Below are 10,410 nucleotides of genomic sequence, written 5' to 3'. Positions count from 1 at the left end.
CCAGAGCCTGCTCGGGGTCCACCACTGTGGGGAGGACCTCTAGAAATCTGGGCGGACGAGAACCGAACTGAATTCTGAAACCCTTTTCTGTAGTGTGCAGGACCCACTGAGAAATATGTGGCAGTAGTTTCCACGCTGCCAGAAATTCTACTAGGGGAACCAGTCTCTCGAGACTGGCCTCTGGATTTGGTTGAACAGTCACTTTGGTGCCCTGAAGCGGCGAACCGGCAGGGAACAACCGAACTGACCATTCTACGCTCCTCCTCAGAGGATCGTATGGGGACGCTGACACCTCGGTGCCCTGAACGGAGAACCGGCAGGGAACAACCGAACTGGCAGCGCTGCGACCCTCCTCAGAGAGTCGCACCCCAGAGGGTGCCGAGGAGAAACGATTTCTCAAAACCGTCCCTGCCCCGGAGGAACCTTCAGAAGCGTGATAGCCTCAGCGTCAGGACTTCTTGTCTAAGTTTTATTAGAGATAACGACAGTCCTCAGATCTTGCCTACCTCTAACTAGCGTTGTTCCTACGACCCTCCTCGGAGGATCGTTGGAAAAAGCAGGCACCTCAGCACCCTGAAACGGCGAACCGACAGGGAAACCGAACTGACTGCTCTACGTCCCTCCTCAGAGGATCGTTTGGGGACGCTGACACCTCGGTGTCCTGAAACGGCGAACCGGCAGGAAAACCGAACAGCCAGCGTTGCGACCCTCCTCAGAGAGTCGCACCCCAGAGGGCGCCGAGGAGAAACGATTTCTCAAAACCTTCCCTACCCCGGAGGGGACCACCCTCAGAAGCCTGCAGCCTCGGCGTCAGGGCTTCTTCCATTTTTAGCTATTTTAGAGATAAAACAGTCCTCAGATCTTGCATATCTCTAACTGGCTAGACTGTGACCGCCACCCAGGTCCCCATCAATTGTGGATGAGCCCGAATGGCGAATCCTTGTTTTGCCGCACTCTATGCTGCGAGTTTATTTCTTCGTTTTTTTGAAAGCGGAGCGTCCAGAAGAAAAGACATATTTTATCTTAATTTTTCTTTACATCAGAAAAACTATATATATATATATATAAATATATCACTCCGTGGCCACCAGCAGGAAACAACCGAACTGGCAGCGCTGCGACCCTCCTCAGAGAGTCGCCACCCAGAGGACGAGGAGAAACGATTTCTCGAAACCGTCCCTCCCCGGTATAGTTTATCTGTTGCGCGACGCAATTCTCGAATAGCGTCAGTGCTGTTACATCCTCATATTCATCCATGCTTATATACTTTACCCACCAGTGCTGCCTAATAATATTTATCTATTATTTATGGTGGCTGGTGGGTAACGTCGGGGTTATGATGACGCCAACACGGGAGAGAGATAGCTCGCAAGCGTCTCTTTAACCCGAGGCACTGTCATACCATGATACTTAATACCCATAACATTACTATAGTAGAAGTTTAGGGATAAAACACATAAACAGAAACCGGTTTATTCCACGATCTCGACACCTCAGTGTGGAGATAGGGAAAAAACGGCACTCCCCAACGAGGAGGCTGAGATATAGAGTTTTCCTTTTTATATTTCACTCTCATATATGTTCGGCTGGCCAGTAATATTTAACTTAGCAACAGCATTATATAAAACCTCCTTTTATAAGCTCCTCTTTATTCAACAGAGTTATGAGCTGACTTATTTATTTATTTATTGAAAACTCATAAACATCTGCCTTAATTATTTATTTTTTAAACAAAACCACTAACGATACCAATTCCTCGGAACTGGAAATCGCAGCATGAGTGCCTCATCCCGGGGAGGAGAAACCGCAGAGCGTGCTTCTCCCCGAGATAAGGCACGTGGATCGAACAGGTGTTTGTTAGAACCATTTGCGATCCCCAAGATGCGCGTCGACGCCGTGCCTCGGCAGCAGCGGGACCCGCGCCTCGGGGCGCGCGCACCGAACCGTCCTCCTCGAAGAACGGCCGGCGGGAGCGGAGCGTCCTCACGGACAGCTTCTCGCAATGCTCACAGTCAGCCCCCTCGAGAACTGACTGTTGGCATGCTCCACTCCCAAACAAGCAACACAAAGCTGAAGTGTGTGTCCCCACTCGTGATATAACGTGGGGAGGGAACAACACAACTCTTGCTTGCTCTCTTTTGCCATAAAATATATATATATTGCAACTTGACAGACAACAATAAATATGACAAGGACAGAATACACAGATCGCTTGCTGAAGGCACAGAAGCTGCCGCGGTCTGTCGCAGGGGTGCTTTATAGCTTCCTGGTCGATGACGTCACCCGCCTATGACGTCTCGTCTTTCCATTGGACTGATTATACACGTGCTTCACGACGCAATCACGCAGGGCGTTCCCACCGCGTCTCGACGCAGCTCGAAGTTCCCTTGAAAGGGAACTCAGTAATATTAAAGATCTGTCCTCTAGTGGTGAAGGATGGAAGTGCAATTAATGTGACTTTCCTGCAGTTCGATTACATTGTAGTGGCAAGTTTTACAGGAACAAGCTCCACTCACATTTTCTCCACATTTGTGTCCAGTTTAGTAAGGGATATAAGATTGTGTTACATGTTTACTTACATCATAATAAATGAATAAAGTCTGTGAAAGGTTTGATATTGTGTAGTGTGTGATCCTCCATCAGCAGCTGAAGTTTCTCTCAGCTGTATCAGTGCAGTCACTGTGACGTCTGACTGACAGAGGTTTTTGTATGACTCTTTATCACTGTGTGAACACAAGCTCACTGTGATAACTCTGACAGTAATAATCTCCTGTATCTTCAGTCTGGACTCCACTGATGGTCAGAGTAAAATCACTGCCAGATCCACTGCCACTGAATCTAGATGGAGTTCCAGTATAAAGGTTGTTTATATAATAGATCAGGAATTTAGGAGCTTCTCCAGGTTTCTGCTGATACCAGGCTAAGTAGCTGCTGTATATTCCTACATCTATATTACACTCTATTGTTGCTGTTTGACTCTGTTGGACAGTTTTAACTTCAGGTTGAGTCAGAGTCACTCCTCTGGATTCTGAAGAAGAGAAAAGAAAAACTATTAGTGTTTAAAACTACTATCATCATATACTTTTACAAAAACACTAAAACCAGAGTCAGTTTTTACATCTTACCTTGAATAAACAGTGCAATGGTCCAGATGAAGATGTTGATTGTGTTCATTGCTGTAGTTTAGTCTTGTGTGATGATGAAGATTGTGTTCTGCTCTCAGTCATGAAGTGTTAAACTCACAGCACTATAAACACTCTCAGAGCACTGAAGCATGTGCTGACAATGCAAAGTGACTCTCTCTATTTAAATCATTATCCTGAAGACTGTAGATCAGTCACAAACACATTATCAAACAACTTCCTCATGTTGAGAAATTCTAAGCTATTATACACACATTTCTGAAGAGTCTATTGACAGAATCATACATATTATTGATTCAGTCATTATTAATATTTACATTGCACTTATTTAACAACTGACGAGGAAACTATTGATTTGAAGACATTAATATTAAATATTGATATATTAATTATATTAAGTTGCTGTCAGATTTTACATTTTCATATAGCTACCAGTCGTGCTTCATTAATGTATTTTTCGGTTTGGTCTAAATGACCATTTGAATTATTTAATACCCAAAGCAATATTCTATGGATTATTGTGCAGTATCTTAACTATGCCCTGTTACTGAGTGGCTCATCATATACTGTGGGTTTTGCGGGTTTTGCGGATGATGACCCCCTCCATCCCTCAGTATACACCAAGCCTCCCAGCCGGCATTTCAACGTTGATTCACTGGTTAATCAACATCAGGGACCAAGGTTGAATCAATGTTGAATTATGTTTCGATTTTGCAAATTGAATCAACGTTGATATTGTGACGTTAATTGTTTCACTGTCTTACCTTTCATCATGGAAGAATACAATTGTACATTCAATTACAAACTAGTTTGCAGGAACATGAGTCATGGCAATGCTGACTGAATGTGTGATTAACTGTACATACTGTACACTAAAACATTTTTAACTGTCAAATGACTGGCAGCAATGGCTTAATTACAAACACATTTAATAAAGAGTTAACACATGCTCAAGATTGTAAAACAAGTTTTATTTTGGAAAACAAAACAAAAAAAAAGTCTAAAAATACTTTTTAAAACAGATGAAAAACATCTCAAACTTTAACTTGCAGCGAAAATGATGTTTTCGATGTAATGTTAAAAACCTGTAGAAGGAGAAATCTAAATGGAATATTTAAAGACAGTTTTTGGTCAATTACACTAAACCTTAAATTAAATACAACATTTAATATTTAAAATGTACTGAAAAAAAAAAGGTTTTAAATTCTCAATAAAGTGTGAAGCCTTGTGCAGTGCTCGACAGAGTCCCAGCCTTCCTCTCGCTCCCTCTTCACTTCTCCTCCGCTGTCAGCACTATCCTGTGTAAATAAAAGCAAAAACCCTGAAAACTGAATACAAAATAAGTCATGTACAAGATTTTCACTTTACAGTTCAATTACAGTCGGGTAGAAAACAAAGTACACAACACTATCCATTCTAAAACACATATTTGATGCATTCAGATGTAAATTTACAGTATCAACCATTTATTCACCAGCAGTTCTTCAGATCCCCAAAGTGGAACTGAGTTATTTTTATATTACTCCATGTGTCAGTTACGGTTACTATCATCATAAGGTCATGATTTCATCTTTAAAACAGACGAATAAATACACAAACTGTGGTGTTGAGCTGAGAGGGTTGTGGTCTCTTGTTCTTTAGCTTGTATCTTTCAATGCAGGTTTATATTGTTTCAACAATTTTCGCCTGACCCCTGGGGGCTCCGTATATATCTGATAATATTTGTGGAGAAACATTACACTGTTTTAATTCAGAATCCTAACTATACATTGTACTAATTAAATAAAATTAAGTACAATTTTATTAAATTAAGTAAAATCAAAACATATCACAAAAGGTCAATGAAATCCGTACCAGAAGTGAAAGTGCAATGTAGCAGTTAAAGAAAAACCCTTCACCAAACTGCCAGTAATCAGCTGGATCCTTGGAGAATCTGGAGGAGGAATGAAGAAATGATTCACTGAAAAATTTTACAAACATTTGCCATTATAACACATTCACACAACATGAACAGAGTAATGTCATCTTTGAGACTGTTAGTTATGTGATTAAATATGTGAACATACACTTAAAGCATGGCAATCCCATCAGAAAAATGTGTATCATAGCAAGGGAAGCACAAAAAAAGCCAACTGGTACCAAAATCAAGCCATCATATAATTGTACCTACAGCCGCATTTATCCTGTTCTGACACGTCTGAGGGTCTTTCCCTTCATGTTTTCCAGTGAATTAAAGAAAGGACTGATGAAGGTGACATGAATCCCCTTTCAGTGCGCCACTTCAGAAGAAAGACAAAAGGACAAAAAGTTACTCAGACTTTCTATCAGTAAATGTCTTCATTAGATGATGAGAATCATACTCAATACTATATATTAATCCCAGTGTAGGTTTTCGAAACAGTGGGTAAAATTGACTAATAAAAAACTTACTGTGGTTGGTGGATTTGTCTCTCTGTTGGGTGTTCTCCACCGATAGAAATCTTATTCCAATGCTTGAGCTAAAAAAATATCTTTTCATTGGCAGTTATCAGTGTTTGAAGAGGTTATGTAAACATACTTCTAACGAATAAATGACGGTTTCATCACTTTACTCATTCCCACGCTACAATCATGATGATGCAGTCGCAACAATCTTCAGCAACGCTTGTCTTTCGAAGATGAGACCATCAAGGACCTCAGCATCCTTGATCAGAGTAAATGGCCATCAAACCCCAGCATCCGTCATGGTGAAGAACAAGTTAAGCGACTGTGCAAGCGATTTAACTTGTGCACAGACCAAGCACTGAATGGGATGCGGGACCTACTGGAAGAGCCCAACAGTGAGCCCAATGACCTGAAACCACTCATTAACTGTATGAAAACATTCCCTGTCAGCACAGCAGAGTGTGAGAGGAACTTTAGCCTTATGAACAATATAAGCACAGACAAAAGGGCTGTCCTACTGGTCTCAAACATATCAAACTTAATGATGATTAACATCAACGGACCCCCTACTTCAAAGTTTGATCCTAGAAAGTATACAAGGACCTGGTTGAAGACCACTGTACTGCCTCTCTGTGAAAACCCCTGCAGAGAGCAAGTGTGTCTGCAATATACTGGAGTACAGGGGTAGACAGGCTTTTGACAGGTTTAAAAACCTGCACTGACTATAAATTCAAAATCAGTTATTTCTTATTTCATATTTATGAAACTGCGCTACTTACCTACTGAAGTTAAGCCCCTTGAGCCAAAAATATAAGCACTTATTTAGAAACCCTGCATGAGTATATCATTGTGGTTTTAATGAAAATGTTGTAAAATGTATATATTTTTGTTATATATATTGTTATGTTTTAACATTGTTTTGAATATATTGTTGAATTCTTTGAATGATGATGATGATATTTTAATGTTAAATATGATATATTCAAGATGAGGTAAGCATGGTGTTTCAGTCAGAGATTAGTTTATTTTTACTGGCCCACAGACTATAGGAATTGAGACAACTAAATAATTGTGAATTTTGAGTGAACTATCTCTTAGAACAGCTGATTTGCAACAGATAGTGTAAACGTATAATGTTGGCACACTCTGGCCTACACTATCTGCTGCAAATCAGCTGTTCTAAGAGATAGTTCACAAAATAAACTACTGGCTCAGACTATTTGCAACGTGAGAGACTAGTTGTCCAATTTTCATGTGTGGATGGACTAAGGAATAGTCACTCAAAATACATAATTATTTAGCTGTCTCTTCCTATAGTCTGTGGGCCAGTATTAATTGCAGAAACTGCACCTCTTCTGTGGATAATATTAATTTCATAATGATCCTTTCTCCGTGAAGTCAAGCAGCAAAAGTTAAGTGATAATGTGCAAATACTACTGGCCCATTTTGGGGTGAACTAATATGCAAGACTAGTCTTACATGTCACTGTTTATAACACAGAGCGTTCATCCTTTGCTGGGACGCTTAAACAAATATTGGGGGCATAAATTAAGAGTATACCCACTTCTCCAGGCACCACTACATCACTGCGAACTGGGTTAATGTATTTTAGCATTAAGAAAATCTTAAATCATATTTAACTTTAAGGTCTTTAGAAACTTTGAACTAAACATTGATATTGTGTAGTTTGTGATCCTCCATCAGCAGCTGCAGTTTCTCTCAGCTGTATCAGTGCAGTCACTGTGACGTCTGACTGACAGAGGTTTTTGTACGACTCTTTATCACTGTGTGAACCATCTAGTGCTGCCTGGATAGTGGAAACTCTGACAGTAATAATCTCCTGTATCTTCAGTCTGGACTCCACTGATGGTCAGAGTAAAATCACTGCCAGATCCACTGCCACTGAATCTAGATGGAGTTCCAGTATAACGGGTTGTTGCATAATATATGAGGAGTTTAGGAGCTTCTCCAGGTTTCTGTGAGTACCAGGCTAACCAATTACCACTATACACATCACTGCTGGTTTTACAGTTTATTCTGACTTCTTCTCCTGGTTGAACTGCTGGTATTGATGGACTCTGAGTTACAGTATATTGTCCTCTACACTCTGAAAGAAAACACAAACAAAAATTATAATGATATATATGATGATTTACAGTATATGATAAAAATCACATTTTAAGATAATTAATAATCATTATAAAAACTGTATTACACAAACCTTGAATAAACAGTGCAATGGTCCAGATGAAGATGTTGATTGTGTTCATTGCTGTAGTTTAGTCTTGTGTGATGATGAAGATTGTGTTCTGCTCTCAGTCATGAAGTGTTAAACTCACAGCACTATAAACACTCTCAGAGCACTGAAGCATGTGCTGACAATGCAAAGAAGTGGGCAGGATTTACAACAGCTTGTGCTGATAACAAACTCATAAACTCTACATAGAAGATTTTACTTTCAGAATAATGTTATTGAACCATTGAGTGATTAATTGCACATATTTATTAATAGTGAAATATTTGTGTGTATGTTCATCAGGCTGATAAGACACTAGGTTTTGTCTGGAGAATCATGAATGTAGATCATTTTAAACATATGTCATACGCAGCAGTTTCTCTGAGTACAGTTCTGTGCTACACCTTTAAAAGCATGTTAACAATGAGAAATCAAGAACTAAATAAATTTTACTATATTTAGAGTCATAATACAAAAAAGTCCATTATGGTCTTTGGAATCAATGTTGACATGTTGCTCTCTGGGAAATATTTTCATGATGTCTATTTTTCCCACATTTTCCACATGCATGAAGTTCATCAGGACTCATAATCAGGTCATTATATATTAAACAATGTGCATCTGAAATGTTCAGAATTATTGATTCATTTATTTGAAGCTGCAGGTTTTTCTGTGAATCATGATGATTGATCTGCATATGAAGAACAGAAGCATCATTATGAGAAACTCCACAACATCATCCATGATCAAAGAGGTCAAAGGTCACCTCAGAGGTCACAGCTCATCAAATATATTTCTTTAAACAGTGTTATATCAGAAAGCATTTAGTCAAATCTGAATGAGTGAGTGTTGAGAAGAGCTGAGGATCTTCTAATATCAGTGTGTTGAAGTGTTGTTTCTCTCTCTCTGCTGGAGTGTGTGTTCACTCGAGTGGAATAGAGGTTTTTGTACGAGCGTTTCATTAGATTGTATCACTGTGGAGGACTTTCGGTGGAGGAACTAAACTGGTGATCGGTAAGTCTGTCTATTTAATCACCTAATAAAAAAAAATATATATAATTCAATTTTAAAATAAAATTTTAATTTCAGAAAGTGTTTTTTTATAGTGAAAAAAAAACACAACATTTATTAATAATAATGACTATAAGATACTGTGGTGACACTTTACTTAAAGCCTTTATGTATAATGCATTATAAAGGTATCAATAGTGTATGTTATAATGCCATATATGTTTTCATAAATTACTGAAACCAAAGTTAAAATGTTTTATAATATTTGCAAATTCCTTGTTACGTCTAAAATTGGTTGTTTGTCATGAGATTTAGTGTATTATAATGTTTTGGAGGTGTAACAATGAATAGATAATATTATAATGTGTTAAAACCTTGGTTTCAATTAATGATGAGATCATACATGCATTATAATGTGTAAAACAATATATAATTAATGCATTAAAAATACTTTTTATAATGCAATATCTATAAACGCTTTAAATAAAGTGTTACTGATATTGTTGTATAATCATTTAATCTAAAACAATGATATATAACGATTGTTATAAGAATTGCATTATTCCTTTCAACAAAAAATGAATTCTAAACGTATTTCCACACTGTGTCTCACTATGAGTTTAATCAGTTTATTACAGGTTTGTCTTTCCTTCATTTATTTCTACACTGAGTTCATATTTAGTTCATCTTTAATTGTCCTAAACAAGAACAACATTTATTAATAATAATGATTATTAGATATTGTGGCAAACTTTACTTATAACTGTAACCAAAGTTTGTGTGTGTATGTGTTGTTTTTGTCTCCTGCAGCTGGTCCCACAGTGAAGCCCTCAGTGTCTCTGCTGCCGCCCTCTTCTCTGCAGATCTCTGGAGACTCAGCCGCACTGCTCTGCCTGCTCAGCTCTTACTCTCCACAGGGGGCGCTGGTGAGCTGGACACAGGACGGCCGCTACAGCCGCAGTAGCGTCCTGACCCTCAGCAAAGCACGCTGGGAAGAGGGAGAGCTGTACGTCTGCAGAGTAACACATGATGGAGCTCCTCATGAGGTCTCGTTCCACAAGAGCTCTGAGTGCTGATGTTTCTCTCCTGAAGATGAGCCGTATCTGAGTGTCCTGTGTCAGGCAGGATTCACATGAGTCTAGTGCTGCAGCTGTAGTGATTTACAACTCAATACTGAAACTGAGTGTGTGTGTGTGTGTGTGTGTGTGTGTGTGTGTGTGTGTGTGTGTGTGTGTGTGTGTGATCTTTCAATCTGCTGTGTTTGCTGCAACATTCAATAAAGCTTCTCAACAAGTTCACTTTGTGTCTGACAACATCATTCAACTAACAGATGAAGATGCAGGTGCTTTTCAGAAGGTTGATGTAGCAGTAAATGTCAAATAAAGCTCTTGGGGTTTGAACATGGTCTCTGGAGACAGAGCTGCTCTATTCTGAGAGGATCACAATCACTCCACCCTGACAATGCAAATGGGGTTTTTCAGTCTCACTCTTTGATTGGTTACATGATCTGGACTGGAACACTTTCACTTCTGCTTTAGTGAAGCAGCGCAGACAAACTGATCATTTCATTTTGTTTTATGAGATAATTAACTTATA

At 39.2% G+C, this 10,410-nt stretch overlaps 1 long non-coding RNA gene and 1 gene segment (V, D, J or C); one reads left to right on the top strand and one right to left on the bottom strand.

The window, feature by feature from the left end:
* Positions 1 to 4,093: 4,093 nt before the first annotated feature.
* On the bottom strand, positions 4,094 to 7,880 carry LOC309490208. Of its 2 annotated transcripts, XR_014202639.1 has the most exons (4): positions 5,574 to 7,880; positions 5,310 to 5,422; positions 4,998 to 5,076; positions 4,094 to 4,441 (listed from the first exon to the last, which is right to left on the bottom strand). It is a non-coding gene; the product is annotated as an uncharacterized lncRNA (long non-coding RNA). The 2 variants fall into 2 exon arrangements; XR_014202640.1 differs by lacking the exon at positions 5,574 to 7,880 and having other exon boundaries at positions 5,310 to 5,566.
* A 602-nt stretch (positions 7,881 to 8,482) lies between these two features.
* LOC309489994 (immunoglobulin lambda constant 7-like) lies at positions 8,483 to 9,890 on the top strand. The segment is given in 2 exons: positions 8,483 to 8,576; positions 9,625 to 9,890.
* The last annotated feature ends 520 nt before the right edge of the window (positions 9,891 to 10,410 follow it).

The sequence above is a fragment of the Leuciscus leuciscus genome, assembly GCF_965113295.1.
Source record: "Leuciscus leuciscus genome assembly, chromosome: 25".
NCBI lineage: Eukaryota > Metazoa > Chordata > Actinopteri > Cypriniformes > Leuciscidae > Leuciscus > Leuciscus leuciscus.
This window is presented reverse-complemented; position numbering and strand designations above follow the sequence as displayed.